We start from the raw sequence: 19,135 nt of genomic DNA, 5'->3' as shown, positions 1-19,135 counted from the left end.
GACACATACCTTCTTCTCTTGGGGATGGATTCTCCTCACATGAGTGTTCATAATATTTAAAAAAGATCCTGACTATATTCTTCTCATTCTAGAGGAGATTAGAAAAGGAAAATCCACTCCTGTGAGCTCTGCTCTCAGGGACCTTTAAATCAAGGTACAAAGACAACAGAGTTCGAATTCCCCACCTAAGACTGAGCCCCGGAAAACCAATCTTTTCTTTCTTCCCCGAGCATTTATTAAATTCAGCTCTATAGAAGGATGCTTCCTGATAGTTCAGCTATGAAGTGGTACTCACCCTACTGGACCCTATATTTCTGTATGATGCCAGCATTTATTTACCTAAAGTAATTAGGATTGTTTGTAATGGGGTGGGGACAATGCAGAGTTACAGTGGAAAAATCCCAATTTCAGGTATTCCTTTAGCTTTTCTGTATTTGCAGTAGACAGGTTTGACCCTGGCCATCTGCACTGGGTTCTTCCCTAGTGTGAAAATGACTCAGAGCCAAATGAAGCTGATGGGTGGGAATGCAGAGACCAGCAGCTGTGTAAGATTATAGGCTCTAGCCACAGGGAAGTCATGAAAACATTTCTGAACCATGAGATTTTCCCCTGGAGGCTCCACATTTTGACGGACTGTCCTTCTGCATGTGAACTGTAGGATATTGGCAATGACAGACAAGAAGTTCATGATAAGAGTGATGGAAGGTGCTCCCCTCACTATGTGTGCTGAGCAAACTGCTTCCACAGCACTACAACTTCTGCCATCTGGGACTGAATGATCGATGTTATGGTCGCAGACTTGGATCCTCTGCCTGGTTGCATTTTGACACAATGATTAGAGTAACAGGATGCTCAAAGCCAACTATATTTTATACTTTAACAAGAACAAAACAACCCAAAGAAACTCCAAAACACGAATGTTTAATCAGGATATTTACTTCACACAGACTTCTACTGTGAACACTTAAACTTCATATAGGAAACCTCATGTATAGACAGTCAAAACTTCCCTAAAGAAAATGATATTTAAAATGTTCCATAATACTGTTAGAGAATCTAAGAATTTGAAGTTTTCAAGGAATTATGCTATCTACTGTAATCTTTAACAAATATGCTCTGTTTGCACTAAAAAAATAGGTATGATAAATTCAGTCCTTACGTGGGGTTCTTTTTTGTTATCCTTATAATATTTCTGTTTTTAGATCAGATGTAGAAAGGGGCTAATTTGTTTCTTCAAAGTGGATAGTACACAGTAAAATAAAAAAATCTTATAGGTGGAAAGGGGCAGTGCTTCAGCAAACTTCTCATCCAGCCTGTAACAGCCTTGGCCCCAAAGACCCTATTTAGGCTGTGGTACTGCTGGTCTCAAATCTCAATTGTGTGGGAAGAGTTGGACTCCTTGGTGATGGAGAAGTCAGCTGATCAGTGAAGGAGGGAAGAAAAATTACATTACATAGCTCCCTGAAGAAACTCACAGGCTGGAGTCAAGTGCAGCCCCTGAATTCAGCAGTGATAAAGCCTGTGGCTCATCAGCTGCTACCTTACCATATGTGTTGCCATAGTAATCTGCTAGGAAACAGGGGACATATTTTAAAATAAAATTAGGGATAAAAAGCTCAAACTAAGTATTGGTATCAAATACCAATGAAAGGCTTAGCAGTATCACTCTGCATTCCCTAGGTTAAGCAGGCGTAGATGTGTCATGAAGGCAATTATCTCAAACTCAGGACTAGGGTGAATATCATGTTGTCCTGCAGAGACTCCTACCTGACAGATTAAGGATCAACATTCAGGGGCTCAAAAGAAAATGGTTATTTCTCTATAACCAGAGTCTGATGGATGTAAAGCAATCCTAGTTTACAAAAGGGCTTTAAAGATGGGGAAGAAAACTGAGTGTTCTGAAACTCATGAAAGGGACATCTATAAAAGACAACTGCCCTCAGAAGTTACCAGGTAACAGTTACCTGCCCTTAGACTATAGCCAGGAAATGAAAGTTTGTTCTGATGATGTAAGGCTTCTGGAGTATCTTGTGTTTTATTAGTTAATTGCATTATAACCCTGCATGAAGGTAGTTCTGGAGTAAACTAGATTTTTCTAACTTTGTAATTTAAGTATTTTCATACAAAGACCTTTCTTTGCTCATTTACCATTAAGTTTACACAAGTACATTTCACATCAATACAGTCACAAAAAAAATCTAGGAAATCACTAATGAAGAAATATATTAACATGTATACCACTCACCTAACCACACAACAGTAGAGCCCCGTGCGAATACAAAATCTGCATCTGATCCGCAAAAATGCTCTGAGGATAGCCGCATCCACAAATACACTCCACACGCCTGTTCAGTAGTACACTCCACACTCCTGATCTATGCACAGCATACTCCCTTCTCATTTATTCACAACCAATTATTCAGAATCAAACAAATCCCCAACCACATATTTTTTATTAACTACATTTTTGTCTATCTAGTTGCCTCTACCCCCATCTTCAATCTTTCAAACATTCTTTTCACAGTGCCTATACACAAACTTCAGCTTTGTTTCTTTCTATGAAGTCATACTCATTTGCTTCTTATTCAAATCACTTCCCACTAGTTTCCTCCTTTGCACCTACTATTCCTATTGTAAAATATACGTTTCTAAAAATCAAATCAATGTCCTAAAAAACTGAGAACTGCACAATCAGAGTTAATGTTGAATAATTTTTTTGAATAAGTAATTGGAATGTGTGAAATATATTGTTGAATCAGTGGTATTTTCTTTTATATCAAACTAGCTTATGTCTGACATTTAGTCTAGGCTTACGTGGACCCACACTTTGAACAGTCTTGACCAACCCATTTCCTTTCTAGAGAAACTCAAAGGAAAAAATTAGATTTCAAATTTAGACATGAAAACTGAGTCACGTGTAACAGCTGCTAACTCCTAAACTACTGAAAACATTTGCTGATTTATAACATTTCAGAAAACTATTTTTCCACTAAGAAAGTTGTAAGTTTGGTGGCAATACATTCATTATTTTTCTAGGTTTCAGAGTTGCAGCCGTGTTAGTCTATATCTGCAAAAAGAACTTGTGGCACCTTAGAGACTAACAAATTTATTTCAGCATAAGCTTTCGTGAGCTACAATTTTCTGTGCATCATAAGGGATTGAATTCCCACTGTAAGCACAAATTTCAATGCAACTTTAAATAACAGAATTGCTACTGATGCCTCCATAATCAACAACGTCTCTGGTCTCCTAAATACTTTTATTCCAAGCACGCAGAAGGGGATTCTGCAAGTCTTCACCTCATGATGGTAGTATCGGTGCTACAAATGCACAAAAAGTAACTAGATTCAAAAACAATGTATTAATCATACCTACCATAAAGGAGGTGCGGAAAACCAGGTTGTCTTTGAAAGAGGGACAAAAGTAAATATTTAGAAACCCAAGAAGTTCATGTCATTCATTTATAATACCCTTGCTATCATTTAACACAGTTTTTTTGGTATGGAGTTAATTACACCAAAGGGTAATGAATTTCTGTGTGTACTCTTATTTTATTTTCCAAAATGTATCTCAAAGAGATGCATCCTGAATGTAAGGCTCTTATGAAAGGGGCAGGGGTTCTCAAACTTTTTGTCTTGGTGACCCCTTTCACACAGCAAGCCTCTGAGTGTGACCCTCCTGAGAAATTAAAAACACATTTTTATATTTAACACTATGTTAAATACTAAATTTAAACCTTATTGATTAAAATGAATTTACCTTTCTTTTCTCATTGCTTTTAAATTAAGACTAAAACATTTTTATCAAATTATTGTTATAAGCAGAAAAGGTACTTTTTTAAGTAGAATTTTACTTTAATACTTGACAGCAATTAATCACGAGAAGCAGCCAAAAACCAATGAGCTGGCTGATGCTGTTTATTTGACATAAGACATTTTATTCTTGGTGTTGTTTTAGCAAGTGCGCATCTAATGTCGTTCTTCCCATGAAGCCAGTTTTGAGATTTCATCTTTATTGTGAGAAGGCTGGAGAATCCAATCTCGCATTTGTAGGTAGTGGGAAACGGTAGAAGGACTCAGGGCCATTTCAGACACTGGTGGGTATTCACTTGCAACTGAGCACCAGAGCTGGTTTGGAGGCAGCTGTGTGTGAATTTTGCTTTCACTTCATCATCATCATTAGGGCCTTACCAAATTCATGGTCCATTCTGGTCAATTTCAGAGCCAGAGGGTTTTCAAATTGGTCAATTTCACAATTTCAGCTGGTTACATCTGAAATCTCATGATGTTCTAACCGTGGGGATCCTGACCCAAAATGGGATCATGGAGAGGGGAGTCCCAAGCTTGCCCCTCTCACTTCTGTGCTGCCTTCAGGGCTGGGCTAGAGAAGGGTCCCTGAGCTGGAGATGGGTAGGTGCCAGGGGTTCCTAGCTGCTAGTCCAGGCCAGTGGTAGATTAAGGCAGGGGCCCCCAGCCAATTTGTGGGCCCCTAAGAAGCAGCCCAGGGGTGGTAGCCCCTACCCAGTCACCCCGAGTCCCGGCAGGAGCCATCGGGGAAGAAGCCCCAAGCATGGGCGCACTGAGCCTGGCTGCAGCTGCAAGGGCTGACGCCCTGAGCCCCAGATGGAGACATAGGAGGCAGAAATCTCAAGCCTGAGCTGCCCTAAGCCCCAACTGAAGCACGGGGGGAGGGAAGCGGAAGCCCCGAGCCTGGGCTGCCCCGGCTGCAGCTGCCAGGAGCAGAAGTCCCCAGTCCTGGAAGGAGCCATGTCTGGAGCTGCACAGGAGCTGCAGGGGTGGGTGGGTGGAACCCAGAGCCCAGGATGCCACGGCTGCAACAGCCAGGAACAGAAGCCCCCAGGAGGAGCTGCTGGGGGAGCAAGCCACAAGTTCGGCACACAGAGCTGCAGCAGAAACTGCGGGGGGTGGGTGGACGGAAGCCCGGAGCCCAGCTCCCGGGCTGCTCCAGCGCACAAGTGAGGGTGTACCACCTTCATTTTTGTGCTGCCTCTTGAGATGGGTCTAATCTCCCCACCAACAGTGGCCATGCAGGGGAAGGACAATTCCTGTCCCTCCCCAGCCTGGCCAGACTAGTGTCTAGAAGCCCCAGGCTCCCAGCAGCACGGGGAGATCACATGGAAGGGCCCTAATCATCATTGACCACGAGACAAACTGTTACTGCGTGTGAATATCCTCAGTAGGTAACTGCTCAGCTGTCACACTGAAAGGGTTCTTCATCAGGGAATGAAGTGCTTGTGGTAGCGCTGGGAAGTAGCATGAAAACTCTTTGTGAAAGGTTCTCCGATGTTCATTGATAGCTGACTTGAGAGCACTATCAATGTTGACTTCCCCCTCCTCCTCGCTGAATGAGGAAAGTGTCAGAAACATGCCATATCTGTCTGTGTCCCACTTTCTGCACCACAGATCCAACTTCACCTGGAAGGCTCTGATTTTATTAGTTAGGTCTATTCAGGCTGAACATTTCCCCTGAAGAGGATAGATTGAGGTCATTAAGGCTATCAACGATACCAAATAGGTATGCCAACCAGAGAAGCCATTTCTTGTCACTGAACTTTTTGTTCAGCTCGTTTCTCTTTTTGCAGGAAAAACTCTGCCATCTCTTCACGAAATATAAAAGCACGCTTTAATGCACGCCCCTTAGAAAGCCATCGGATTTGAGTGTGGAAAAGCAAAGCTTCATATTTATCACCCATTTTATTCCAGAGCTCTCATAAAAGATGACAATTTAGAGCACATGCTTTAATGTAGTTCATTGCTTGTACAACACCACCCACCACAGCATTAAGGCACATTGACAGTGTCTTTGCACTAGGACTTGACAATTAAGTTCGCAATTAGTGACAATTGTATTAGGTGACACGCACTTTACTTTTTGCTGAAAGCCAGACCATGCACCCATCATGGCTGGAGCACTGTCAGTGCCGATACCACCGCTTTCAAAAAAAAGCGTTCACCTTATTGAAAATGGTCTGTGCTGTTGTGGTTGTTTCAAGTTGTTCACAGAATAACAACTCATCCTTAAGATCCTCGGCATTAACACACCGTACGAACACTATCAATTGTGTGCAGGTAGTAACATCAGTAGTTTCATCAAGTTGCAGGCTGAACATACTGAAAGCCAAATGTTTAATTTTGCACACAACTTGTTCTTCGATTTCTTCAGACAGCTTATATATTCTGTGTTTAACAGTATCATTCAACATAGAAAGTAAACTAAGCTTTTTGGCAGTATCATTGCATGCTGGCAGAACAAGCTTCTCACCTATCGTATGCGGTATTTTAGTATGGGTGATTCACAGCGACACAACATAAGAGGCCTCCACAGCAGTGGACGTTTGCTGTCTAGTTTCAAGGTGTCGCTTCAGTTTGCATGGTTTCATCAGTCCAGCAGACAAAGCTTCGCAGCAAATGACACACTGCCATTTTTCAATACCCAGAGGTAATGATGCTGGTAAAACTGTGTTTAATGTAAGACTCAAGATACTTCCATTTTTTAGTGGTTTTAGCAGTAGAGGTGTCCATTATTTTCAGGAGAAAGTATGTGCCTGTGTGTCTGACTGTTAAATAAAAAAGGTTTTTCTTCAGCTGCTGAACAATCAAGCCCTCTAATGGTGTCTCAGTTGGAGGGCTAGCCATAGGAAAAATGGTGCTGTAGTCAAACTTCTATTTGGTGCCCTTTCTTGGAAGTGGAACAGGCTGCAGGTGCAGTGGAGCTGGGCTCAAGGGACTTGAGGCTCACAGCCCCATGCCTGGCCAGGGTCGGGCCTCACAGTTCACAACTCCCACTAACCAGTTTGAGAACCACTGTGCGATAGGATGTACCAGAACTGTGGTGTCTGCGGTTGGGAATTTATTTTCCTAGGTTACTTTATGGTATTTGATGCGCTTCATAATCTGTCTGACTATTGTCAGTGAATGAATGGGGGTAATTATATCTTTTACAAATGATGCAAAAAATTTTTTTCCTGTAGGTTATAAAATACTGTGAGCATTTGGTCAGATTAATCTGAATAGTTTTTCTAGAAGGCTCCCATAACAGAAAAGCCTACTGGAGTAGGATTCAGTTGGGAACCAGAGCTCCCAAAGTCTTAATTATTTGCTAAATACTGACAATATCGCCTGTACCCCACATGACAGCACTATCACCTTCCTGCCCTAGAAAGCTTAACAATAGCGAGACAGATATAGTTAGGATACATGCATCAGGAGACAGACGAAGATCTGTCTATACATCTGTGTATATGTTTTGTAAATTTTAATTGTGGCATTGGAACTATGATTAAACAAGGCAATAGAGAACTGCACATTTGCAAAACACGTGAACATAATGAAACAAGCTTATATACCTATATCAATATCTATCTATCTATATCCACTCCATTTCATTATGGACAAATGCTGGTATAGAACAAGATGGACTTATTAACATTAGTCAGTAAGGATTCTATCTTACTTTTTTTTTTTTAAAGAAAGTTATGAGTAAAATATAGTTCCACTGTTAGGCTGAATTAAGCATGGTCAACAGCCCCTTTAGGTGGTTCTATGGAAGGGGAAGAGGGATAGTTAGGAATCTCAGAAGAATATGACAGGTCTTCCTCCAGTTGTGAATAAACTGAGATGGAGAAACAGAGTTTTTGAAAGCAATTTAAAAACATTTCGTCCCCCGGCTTCCATTTCCTTGGAATAGGCCGGGTAGGAGAATGGCACACTGAGTCAGCCAAGGCTGAAACACCTGCGCCTAGTAAGATAAAAGCAGAGGAAAGGTTGGGACAGTTTGTTTTAAAAAGGCTCCACAAGTTACATACCTTTGCCATTATGCTTATATGTTGTCCGACTGTCGTTTTATTGTGTCTATTTATTGGACTGTAAACTCTTTGAAACAGGGAATGCTTCTTATTGAGCGTCTGTACCACAATAGGCCCCCAGTCCTAACTGGGGCCTTCACGTAATACAGAGAGGAACACATCTTTTGCAGTAATCTTAAAGAATCTGAAGGCAGTTTTTACGTTTATTCGCCAAATTTCTTGGAGCAGTCACTATGATTTCCTCTATATTCTGCATATTGCTGAGAGTATAGCTGGTACTTAAAAAATAAACCAAAAACTTTCTTATTTGAGCTTCTCTTCCAGTTGCATCTGTTAGCCCCTACTTGTTAAAACTACCGGTATATTGAAATCTGTGTTTCAGTTAGTGTGATGACAGCAACAAATACTGTTATTTTCTGAATATTTTAGAAATTTTATTCAAACAAATCTTTAAAATCAGGTGCAGTAACAAAAAACAGTTTTGCAACTGGCAGTTCTGTTATATATTTGCTTGCCTCTCCAGGGCCAAATCCTGGTTTGTCTGTTCATGCCAGTAGTCTCACTGAAGTTAGTCAATCTACTAAGATGAGTAGGGCCCTATCAAATTCATGGCCATGAAAAATGGGTCAAAGATCATGAAATCTAGTCTCCTGTGAAATCTGGTCTTTTGTGCACTTTTACCCTGTACTATACAGATGTCACAGGAGAGACCAGTGTTTCTCAAACTGAGGTCTTGACCCAAACAAGGACTGTGGGGGGAGGGGGGGGGTCACAAGGTTATTGTAGGGTGGTTTCAGTATTGCCACTCTTACTTCTGCGCTGCCTTCAGAGCTGGGTGGCCCGGGAGTGGTGGCTGCTGGCCAGGCGCCCAGCTCTGAAGGCAGCACCTCACCACCAGCAGCATAGAAGTAAGGGTGCCAACACCATGCCATACCACCCTTACTTCCACGCTGCTTCCTTCAGAGTTGAATCTGGACTGCTACAGTTACACCACCATGAAATTTCAGATTTAAATATCTGAAATTTACGATTTTTAAAATCCTATGACCATGGAATTGACCAAAATGGGCCATGGATTTGGTTGAGCCTAAAGATGAGTAATAAAACAGGATTTGACCCTGGCACACAATACTTTTAGGGTAGCCTAAGTAGGATTTATTTGTATAAAGGTAATTATTCCATTTTACCATGAAGATTTTTCATATAATTAGGTTTGGAAAGATTTTGATTTTGATTGATAAATGTCAGTAAACATCAATTTCATCATACACACACAAACTGAAGAAAAATATTCCATTGATAATAACCAAAACATATGAATAGGCAAAGAAGGAAAAACACTGCTCGAGAACTTATTAGAGTTTGATTTAAGGATATTTGCTTTGTAGATTGACATGATGCTGACCAAATTTGTGCTCTAGTGGTTATAAAGTTTTAAGTCTTTAAATCTCAACATCTGTCATTAAAGAACTACTATCTGACCTCTACACTGTCTGCCCCCTGCAAAATTTCCTGCAAATTTAAAATCGATAATAAAAAATTGTTTAAAATCCATTATTTCACAGAACTGTGAAAATCTAAAATTGATAAATATCTAAAATAAATTCTTAAAAATAATCAATTTTATCTTGTGAAATAATAAAAAATAAAAAATTAATTCATAGATTCCAAGGCTAGAAGGGACCATTGTGATCATCTACTCTGACCTCCTGTATAACACAGGCCATAGAACATCCCCAAAATAACTCCTCGAGTGTATACTTTAGAAAAACATTCAATTTTGATTTAAAAATATTTTAGCCAAGCCTACATACAACGTATAGTTTTGAAAAAACAACTATATATTTTGCTCTTCTTTTGACCATTTCAATTCTTTACTTGACATGCTGGCCAGGGACAGGCATATTAGATCTTGCTATTAGTAAATTTTGCGTTAGAAAACAGAGAGTTATATATAAATGGTTTCATATTGTTTCTGATATAACAGCTCTGTAATCTCTGCAGTCATTGTTACATTTGGTGAAACACTTAAAGACAACAGCAATCTCTTGATGGGACACCACATTTCATCATATCATTTTGCATCTCATGACTTGTAACTTTTTGGTGCAAAAGCAGCTAAGTGGCCACTAAAACAGATTAATGTACAACTCCTAAAATACTGATTATATTCTAAATACATGCTCGTAAACATTAAATAATTCTGCATAATACTAAGGCTACACTTATTCACATGCTTAACTTTACGCTCATGATAATCCCACTGAAATGTCCAGCCATGTACTCTGTGTGCTAGATTAAAGAGTCCTCTATTGCCAAATATCTATTCCCCATGTAGGTGCTTATAAGACTGTGATCCAGTTGAGCTGCTGAGTCTTTTGCTCCAAGGCATATTCTCTAATCCTTTATTTATTCTCTTGGCAATTCTCTGAATCTTTTCCAATTTTTCAATATCTTTCTTGAATTGGACACAGAATTCCTGTAATGGTCTCTCAGTGCCAAATACATTCTTTACTTCTACTCGATATTTCCTTTTTCATACATGCAAGGGCTACACTAGCTCTTTTGACCAGAGCACCACACTGGAAGCTCATGTTGAGCTGATTACCCACTATGATCCCCAGGTCTTTTCAGAGTCACTGCTTCCCAGGATAGAGTCCCACATCTTGTAAGCATGGCTGGAATTTTTGCACCGAGTTATGAGACTTTACATCTGGCAATACTGAAACACATATGCTAGAAATAACTCATTGAACAGTAACACAAACAACAGTGCTTACATGCTGCGTAAGTTATTCTATTCAGAAAAGGATAGTGGGACACACAGAATTGTGAAACGACTGACATATAAATGCAGTGTAATATTTTGGAGCCATTGTTGTGGCTCCACTTCCCATGACTGGCTGTGGACACAGACCATGGAAATTTCCACCTCCAGAGTTTGACAGACCTGACTGGCTCCCTGCCTTACATAAACCCAAGAAGTGTTCCAGAAAGTATCCAGGCAACAGCCTGGATCTTCTGTTGTGCCATGGCTGTTCCTGCTCCTTGCTTTTGAATTGCTGGCTTGACCTCAGCTTGGTTTAGACTTTGTCTCCTAACTCAGACCCTGAAACCTCACTTGGACACTGACCCTTGGTACAGACTCTGGTCTGGACCTCACAACAAACTCCTCAGCTACTTCTCAGGTTTGCCCCTCAGGTTTTGCCCGTCTGACCCTTGGCCTTGAATGCCCTTGTTGGGATCCTGACAATGCTCAGCTTTATGCTGGAGAGATTTTTTTGGGGGGGAGGGGCAATTTTATTTTGTTTAATTGTACAAGCATGTTTAAGCATTAGAAACAAGTTTTTTTTTCCATATTTTGAAAATTCTAAACTCTTCCCCCCACCTCTACTAATAGCTCAAAAATTACTTCAGCCTTGTTTTGCATATCTATTCTCAGTGAGATTTGTACACAGCCCACTTCTACTTTTTTGGTTTCTCTCATTATTTAGATATTTTCCCACCAAATTTTATATACTTAAGTAATAAATACAGAACTTTAGAGTCCCAAAACATTTTACAAATAGTGTGCAAAGCTACAAGTGTAGGCTGAGGATGTTACAGTCTTCATGATGGCCACTACAGAGTTTAATGTGTGCAGGCAGGATTTATGACTAGCACTACAGAGTTATAAAGCACCAAACTGTCTGTCAGAAGCTATTAATTTACTAAACGGCAATTCATTAAAATCTAAAATGTATTTTGCTGTTTTTAAAAAATACATGCCCCACTCTTGCTGTTTCATTCATCACTGTCAACTTTCTAGGATTTGTATTTGTAACACCTTCCCTAATGTAAGAAATATTAGGATAGTTCATTTGTACAGGTTTATCAATGTGTTCCTAGCATTCTTGAGAACCATGTTGCAAATGGCTTTGTTATATGCGTGACCTTTGTCAAATCCCTCCACCTTTCTGTGCCATTATTTCCACATATTCAAAAATGGAGAAGTTATAATTTGATCACTTTGAGATTCACAGATGAAAACTGCTATAAGAACTATAATTATTTTGAACTCTATACTGAAGATGAGAACCAACAGGAACATGTGCTATTCATTACACAACACCTCTAAATGAGGTTTTGAAAATCTTCCTGGTATAAACTGGTGTGTGTGTATACACACACACACCCCTACCTGCTAGGCCCTCACTGCTCCACTGGGACTTCTGGCCTCCTCAGTGGACATCCAGTGAGAGGAAAAAGGGGGTGTGAGGGCCCGATCATTCCATGGGAACATGTCTCATTTCAGGATGAAAAAAATTCTGAAATTTTTTCACGACCTAAAATCTTGTTTCCCAACCAGCTCTACTCATTAATTTTGAAACTCTTTTTGGTGATAGTGGAAACAATTGCAAAACTTCTATCTAAGTGAATGGGACTTGACTTGCCAAATAACACAAAGTCTCTGCACAATTCTACTCACCCAGGGGCAGCAATTTCTTTGGCAAACAATCTCTACCCATTTACAAAATATTTTTAGGTTTTTGCATTAACATCAATCATCATGGTAAAGACTGTTCTAGTGATGTCACTGGTAATTTTTTATGACAACTTCGCAAGGCTATATTCATAGAGATACATTAAAATACTCAGATAACACAGTGATTTCATAATGGTGATGATAATCTGATGACTCTCAACATCAAAATACACCAAAAGCCAGTATGAGCTTTAAATAAAGATAAATGCAAAGTGCTCCACCTAGGAAGGAAAAATCAGTTTCACACATACAGAATGGGAAGAGACTGTCTAGGAAGGAGTATGGCAGAAAGAGATCTAGGGGTCATAGTAGACCACAAGCTTAATATGAGTCAACAGTGTGATACTGTTGCAAAAAAAGCAAACGTGATTCTGGGATGCATTAACAGGTGTGTTGTAAACAAGACACGAGAAATCATTCTTCCGCTTTACTCTGCGCTGGTTAGGCCTCAACTGGAGTATTGTGTCCAGTTCTGGGCACCGCATTTCAAGAAAGATGTGGAGAAATTGGAGAGGGTCCAGAGAAGAGCAACAAGAATGATTAAAGGTCTTGAGAACATGACCTATGAAGGAAGGCTGAAGGAATTGGGTTTGTTTAGTTTGGAAAAGAGAAGACTAAGAGGGGACATGATAGCAGTTTTCAGGTATCTAAAAGGGTGTCATCAGGAGGAGGGAGAAAACTTGTTCACCTTAGCCTCCAATGATAGAACAAGAAGCAATGGGCTTAAACTGCAGCAAGGGAGATTTAGGTTGGACATTAGGAAAAAGTTCCTAACTGTCAGAGTAGTTAAACACTGGAATAGATTGCCTAGGGAAGTTGTGGAATCTCCATCTCTGGAGATATTTAAGAGTAGGTTAGATAAATGTCTATTAGGGATGGTCTAGACAGTATTTGGTCCTGCCATCAGGGCAGGGGACTGGACTCGATGACCTCTCAAGGTCCCTTCCAGTCCTAGAGTCTATGAGCTTGATTCAACTCCCACTAAAGTCAGTGGAAGTCTTTGACTTCAATGGAAATTGTATCAGGGCATTTATGCAGCTATAAAAAAAAAAGTCCCGAAAGAAACTTGCTTCCTTCTGCCCCATTACACCTTGATGTTTTAAATTTAGCTTTGAATTATAAAATTATCTGTGGGTATCTAGCCTAGTAGAACAATATCATGAAAAATACTCAAATGCCAAATTGATTTTCTTGTTAAAAATGGATCTCAAGTGAATGGTTGGGGTATATATGTGGGGTGGAGAGGAAAGAACCACAGAAAATGTTCATCCCAAGTTAGGGTCTGCTCTGGAGTTTAATATGTGCTGTACAGCCATTTAGTACAAGTTTTTTCCCTGACAAAGCTTTTTAAAGATTAAATATGATTTTCATATTAGACTATAATCCTTGAAGTCAATACAATATAAATGCTACTTTTGTGCCAAATTTAGAAGTCACTTAAAATTGTTAGACTTTTAAAATGGATTTTGATATTTGTGCCACAGTATCTTAATAGTATTAATTTTAAGTAGTCTAAATGATTAATAGAGTATGTGGGAGAACTAGGGCATTAGCTGAAGCTTTTAGAAACTTGAGTTTCAAACAAATAAGGTATTTAATTCTGTAATATACCTCCCCCATGTTTTAAAATCTATTCTTGTTACCCTCAAATGATCAGTCAGAATGATTTCCCTTTGAAACATTTCACAGTACCTGCCTTGTTCTTCTGAGATGTAAATAGCACAGGGATTAGCCCCGATGTATGCAAAACCTTTGCAGAGCCCTGTGATATGCTCATCTATATATTACTGGAATGTGTAAACCTAGTAGTATTACTGTCTGATATGCTGGAATTCTGACAAGTCTTAAATTTACAAAATATTCCAAAAGAAGCCTATTGAATTTTCTTCCCCGGATTCCTATTAACCCATACAAAATTAATTCTACACTTCAGAAAACTCACTGGAAAAAATACCATAGAAATTTGTTAGCAAATCTCTAATTGATTTTTTCCCTCATCACATTAATAGATCAGACCTTTAAAATCAGCAAAGAGTCCTGTGGCACCTTATAGACTAACAGACGTTTTGGAGTATGAGCTTTCGTGGAACAATACCCACTTCGTCGGATGCATGTAAATGAGTCAGAGCTATTATGTCATTTTATACTTTAAGAGGCCAAAATTCCCTCCTCTATAATCAGAGAGAGATAATTGGTTGTCTTTATTTTGAAAAAGAAATGCTCAAAGTGGGCTCCAAGTCTGGCCTTCCAGTTAACATGCAGCCATTTTGGTCCTCCTCATCTTGTAACTACATATGAAGATGAAGCTGATCATTTGGTTTATATTAAGTTGCCAACTTTCTAATGACAGAAAACCAAACACCCTTGCCTCGCTCCTTCCCCGAGGCCCCTCTCCTCCCCTGAGGTCCCACCCCCACTTGCTCCATTCCCTCTTCCTCCATTGCTTGGCCTCCCCCACTCACTCATTTTCACCGGGCTGGGGCAGGGGATTGGGGTGCGGGCTCTGGCTGGGTGTGGAGGATCAGGGATGAGGGGTTTGGGTTGCAGGACGGGACTTTGTGCTATGGGGTGGGGCTGAGGGGTTCAGAGTGTGCGAGAGCTCCAAGCTGAGGCAAAGGGTTGGAGTGTGGGTGGGGGTATGGTCTCTAGGCTAGGGGTGCAGGCTCCAGGGTCGGGCCAGAAATGAGTGGTTCAAGGTGAGGGAGGGGACTCCAGTCTAGGGCAGGGGTTTGGGGCATGGGAGGGGTGCAGATTGCAGGCTCTGGGTGGCACTTACCTTAGGTGGCTCCCAGGAAATGGTGTCATGTCCCTCCAGTTCCTAGATGGCCAGGAGACTGTGCACTGCCTCTACATGCAGGTGCCATCCCAGCAGCCCCCACTGGCTGCAGTTCCTGGCTAATGGGAGCAGTGGAGTTAGCGCTCGGGGTGGGGGCAGCATGCAGAGGTCCTGTAACCACCCCCGTGCCAGAGGAACATGTTGGCCGCTTCCCAGGAGCTGGGCAGAGCCAGTCAGGGAGCTTGCACCCCCAACCGGAATTTTAATGGCCCAGTCAGTGGTGCTGACTGGAGCCACCAGGGTCCCTTTTCAACTGGGTGTTCCAGTAGAAAACCGGACATCGGGCAATCCTTCTTTATTATTGGGGAACTTAAACAAATAATCTCTATCTACAGAGAAATATGTAAGTACTAACAAATGCTAAGGTTGTGTACATTTAGTTTGGACTAAATAATATGCATGAGTATAAAAGCTAGGGGTGGCTCTTGGCCCATGGGAAGCTGCCAGTGTACTCCCCAGAATTAAAATTTGAGTCTCTGCTATGAAGTATGTGCATCCATTAAGTGGCTGGAAATATTCTGTAAAAGCAGCAAAGAATCCCTTGGCAACTTATAGACTAACAGACGTTTTGGAGCATGAGCTTTCGGGGGTGAATACCCACTTCGTCAGATGCATGTAGTGGAAATTTCCAGGGGCAGGTATATATATGCAAGCAAGCTAGAGATAATGGGGTTAGTTCAATCAGGGAGGATGAGGCCCTGTTCAAGTTTCTTCATCAGGTTGACGGATTTCCACTCCATACGGCTAAATGCAGTGCCTTGCATGGTGTCAAGTGTCAGAGGGGTAGCCGTGTTAGTCTGGATCTGTAAAAGCAGCCAAGAATCCTGTGGCACCTTATAGACTAACAGACGTTTTGGAGCACAAGCTCTCGTGGGTGAATATCCACTTCGTCAGATGCATGTAGTGCCATAGGATTCTTTGCTGCTTTTACAGATCCAGACTAACACAGCTACCTCTCTGACACTTGGAAATATTCTGAAATTCCTTTGCTTCAAAACTTAATTCACATTCCATCAATAACTTCAATACTATTTGTTTGTCACTTCTAAATGCAAAACATCATCCATTTCATTTTATTTATCAGATTCTCACCAGGACGGATAACAAATTTATACAAAATCTCTAATCATCATCTCACAACTCAAAAATAAATGTAAAAGTATGGCTTAGATGTCAGACCCAAACTAAAAATTTCTAAAAACTCCCCTATAATATTGCAATTAGTAATAGTTTTCCATCTGTAATGCAGAATTTTTTAAAGTCTGTTTCATGAATGCTTAAATCCATTACATCATACTATTTAATAATATAATGCTAGCTATTTTGGTGAGATGGTATTCGGTATTTTCAATCAAAACTAATGAGTCAGGCCCATGAAAATAATTAGATTTTTAAAATTAATAGATTCAGGGATCTTATCTGCCCTCTATCTTTTGAGAATTCAGTGTGCACTTGGGTCATGTTCTCAAGCTTTTCACCACAATCATGAGGTCTAGAAAACTGACATGTTTTAATGAAAGCTGAGATTCCCACACAATCACCTTTCTAGAAGAGCTGGGGCTTTAAGAAAAACATCACATATTGCCAGATTCATGAGACCTGGCAAAACTGAATATTCAGGCACATGCCAAAAGGGTTAGAAATTAAAAATCAACCAATGAATGAACTACAAGCATCAGACTCTTGAAGAGCAAATGCAATTCCTAGCTGCCAAGAGATAACTCTTAATTATTCACAGACCTCCAGAAAATATTTTGCTGCTTGGAAATAGAAGAATGAATATAAGCGGCACTACCGGATCAGGGCTGTAGAGGTAGACAGACAGAAGGTGTGCAGCCTGCATGCTGTTTATGAGCAGACATGGGTGGGAGCTACAACATCAAAACATTGTGAGGCACCTAAGGTTGCAGGGCAGGTGGTGACACAATCCCTCATACTCTGGATTGCACTCTGGAATGTCACAGGGTATATACATTTTTAAAACATTCTTATAGACACAATGTCTTATTAACATCTCTTCATTGTAGCTGTTTCAGAAACCTTTAAGATTAGGCTAAATACCTGTTGTATGTCACTGAAGAGATGAATGATCACAATTCTGCATACATCCCATTGCTAAGCAGCTTCCTCACATAGTGGGCTGAGGTTAAATTTGAGAGCTTCTTAAAAACATTTTTAGTGAGTTTGCTGCAAGGGGATTTATATAAATGATTAAACCTTGACTGTAATGCATTAATTTCAATCTGTCACTGAAAAAAATGTAAATGCAAAATTTAGAATAGAAAACAGTTTAATTGTAATTTATACAGCGAGTTCTGAAAAACATGCTGTATGACTTTCCCTTTTGCATGCAAAATACACATTTTTAAAGTAAATCATGTAACCTCATTTAAAAGAACTTCAGTATATTATGCTTTGAAATGAAGGCAACTTTTGTACTTTCGCAGAAAATATCTGCAAACATGCAAAGAGTTTTATACTTTGCTGGAGAGTCATGACAAGCTAGTAAACCAGAGAGCAATCACACATCATTTAGTACTATAAATTAAGAATCTCGGCGGGACAGGACGTAAGAACTAATGGCCCAGATTATGTACTGCAGAATAGTGTGAGAAGGGGTGCTCCATATGCGAATCCATCCTCTATACACAAACAGGGCTACGGCCTCACCATATCATCTGCCTCCATGCCCAAATTCTGGAGTTTATGCAGGGGGGAGGGTGAAGGGGAGGAGGAAGAGGATAGGAAAGCCAAGGACAAGCCATATGTTGCCCTCTGCTCCATGGAACTTATTAGGAAAAGTTAATTAATGCAGCCATGGAGTATATTAATTTATCTACCTATTCTTTGCCCCTCCCACCAACCTGGGGACAGCCAAGGGAAGTCTGTGGCAGCATGGATCTATTAACTCCCTCCACTCCCATAATACAACTTGGGTTACACTCTGTAAGAAATCCTTTGGAGAGATTGCCATGTGGGAAGTCCCCTCCCGTGAAAGGTTACAATTATAGTCATATAGTCTAAGTAAAAAACTTCTTTACCTTTGCAGTTAACTGTATCTTAAACCATTAAAAGTGAAATAACTTATAAAATCTACTGTACATATACTCTTTATGCCATTCATCTATTTTTCTTGCAGCTTGGGCAACGAAAATCAATTAAGGCACCAGATTTGTATGGGTAGATACCTAAACCCATGTAAAAGACCACTGAAGTAAAAGGGCACCTGGCTAAGTCAGCTTTACTTTTGTTAATAGCCAGTATCACTTTCTGAATTGCTACCTTGTAAGTGATGTGGTGTTTGGCTTTCAAACACTGTAGAAGAATGTTTGTTTTCACACTATTTTAAACAAGTGCACAGAATCTTTTACAATGCCCACTGGATTTACAAAAGCTTGTTCCCCCCACCCCAAATTTCAATGTTGTGTCAAATATAATGTAAACAGTAATTAAAAACCAATAAAATAATTAATAATAATAATAGATTGCAAGCCCTTTGGGGAAGGGACCAACTTTTTCTGCTGTGTCTGTATAGCACCCAGCACATACATACATAACGCCTAGCTCTTATATAGCACTTTTCCTCAGTAGATCTCAAAGTGGCTTACTAAGGAGCTTAGTATCATTATCTGTAAGAGGTTGCCCATGCACAGTACTGATTTCTCTAAGTGAAAATCTTTGTAGGAGTAGTTTATGGAAAAGTCCATATGTTATCTGGGTAGTAGACAAACATGTAAGTGAACTGACAGGAAACAGTTAAACAGCTTTTAATGGGGTGTGTCTCTTCTCAGGGATATTAGCGTGCTCTTGAAAGTTTAGAGAAAAGCTTATCTAAAACATAATAATTACACAAAACTGTAGCTCCTATACAGGAAAAAAAATGGCACAGGGGCAAAAGTAGCTCTATCAGGCTTTATAGTCTCTGGAAGAAGGCACATTAAGGTGCAAG

At 40.2% G+C, this 19,135-nt stretch overlaps 1 protein-coding gene across 5 annotated transcripts in view; it reads right to left on the bottom strand.

Moving 5' to 3' along the window:
• Nucleotides 1-19,135, bottom strand: part of CNKSR2 (connector enhancer of kinase suppressor of Ras 2) — a 370,061-nt gene that overhangs the window by 36,354 nt on the left and 314,572 nt on the right. The gene's annotated exons all lie outside the window — the stretch shown is intronic.

Source organism: Gopherus evgoodei, chromosome 1 (genome assembly GCF_007399415.2).
Source record: "Gopherus evgoodei ecotype Sinaloan lineage chromosome 1, rGopEvg1_v1.p, whole genome shotgun sequence".
Taxonomy (NCBI): domain Eukaryota; kingdom Metazoa; phylum Chordata; order Testudines; family Testudinidae; genus Gopherus; species Gopherus evgoodei.
Note: the sequence above shows the minus strand (reverse complement) of the source record. Positions and strands in the feature narration are given on the sequence as shown.